The sequence below is a fragment of the Limulus polyphemus genome, unplaced genomic scaffold (genome assembly GCF_000517525.1).
Source record: "Limulus polyphemus unplaced genomic scaffold, Limulus_polyphemus-2.1.2 Scaffold9491, whole genome shotgun sequence".
NCBI classification, from domain to species: domain Eukaryota; kingdom Metazoa; phylum Arthropoda; class Merostomata; order Xiphosura; family Limulidae; genus Limulus; species Limulus polyphemus.
In genome coordinates, this window is record NW_013675101.1 from 6,876 (window position 1) to 8,360 (window position 1,485).

At 31.9% G+C, this 1,485-nt stretch overlaps 1 long non-coding RNA gene across 1 annotated transcript in view; it reads right to left on the minus strand.

The window, feature by feature from the left end:
- Positions 1-517: 517 nt before the first annotated feature.
- LOC111083434 overlaps positions 518-1,485 on the minus strand; it is an 11,502-nt gene continuing 10,534 nt past the window's right edge. The window contains exon 3 of the long non-coding RNA XR_002609029.1: positions 518-533. This is a non-coding gene — a long non-coding RNA (uncharacterized LOC111083434). The remainder of the gene's footprint in view (positions 534-1,485) is intronic.

Sequence of the window (1,485 nt, forward strand, 5' to 3'; positions counted from 1 at the left end):
TTTCAAATGCGACTGTGGCTTTTTTTCCCAAAAACTGTCTTCAAGATAAGGGTGCGTCTTATATTCCGAAAAATACGGTAATTTAAAGTCCCTGACGAGAGGCGCTTTTAGTCAAATAAGCCTAACCAAACAGACTCTTAAAAAGAAAGATAATTTAGGTTTGAAACAACATTTTTTTAAACCAGAAAGTAGTGAGGAAAGCATTAGTAAAGTTTTTTAGGTTGTAATACAATAATTTCTCGAGGAATTGATTAACCCTACCGTTGCCGCCTCTCTTCTGAATCGTTGTAGTTTGTAGAGTAAAAACATAAAATGTGATTCAAACTTGTTGTGTACACTTTTTCTAAAAACGTGATTACCTTCTGTTGTGAGGTTTAACATAAATACAAGTCATTTTTTATATACTATTTTACAAATATATTAATAATTCTCCATTTTTCAAATGGACATGATATGCATTCTCTTGCATTTAATTTTTTAACGGTCTCTCATTTCGTTTCTCACTATTCAATTCGAATATTTTATCTTTAATACTTTCCTTTTGACATATTCAAGATAAAGTCATTAAAATAGATAAACGTTTTTATTTCTTCGAAGATAAATGAGTTACCCAGAAAACATTCCAACCAGGACTGGAGATAATCTCCGTGTTCACCCCCAGTAGATCACACGACTGAGGTACAGAATTCCGAGGACTCACTGCCACTCCATAGCATCGCCAGTCGTTGAGACAAGCTGCAGCACAACCAATAGCAGTGGATTGGACAGTGATCAGTGTAGTGGATGTTAACCCTCGCATGTCTTTAGTTGTCTTGAGATACATTTTATTTCGAATTTCTCTGCCAGAAGTAATAAGAAACCAGAAAACCATGACCTGCAAGGTCAGAAATGCACTAGTCACCAACATATTTGCTGATATCAAACAGGGATCACAACCAATGTGTTCCGTATTAAACAAACTTCAATTCTGAATTGTCTCGTGAGAGTAGAAATCTGGTTAGAGTGAATAATAATTATCGCAGAGTCATTTAGAATAATTTATTATCGATTATCTTCCGTTTCGTGTGGAAGAAGAATAAATACGTATAACAACTTGCAGTAAAACAGTGTTTAATTGGACAAGTTAAAATTGCTCGAGTTTTTGTCTAAAAAAAAATTACAGCTCCAATTTCTTTTGTTATTTTAATTTTTATTGTTATTATTTTAATGATATACAACAGCTAACGTTTTGATAAATGTTGACGTTAACATGACGTCTAAATAAGAATAGCTTATTTATATTTAACTGCGATGTGTGTATACTAAATGTTTTTTTCATCTTTTATCGTCGATAACGCATTGTAAAACGTAAGTAATAACGCAAAAACGTTTAGGCTTAAATTTGGGATTCAAGTTAAAACTTATATAAAATGTTTTGAATGTAAGTCATGAATATTTGTTATGTAAAAACAGATACACAACTTATTCATTTGTAATTTTATATTT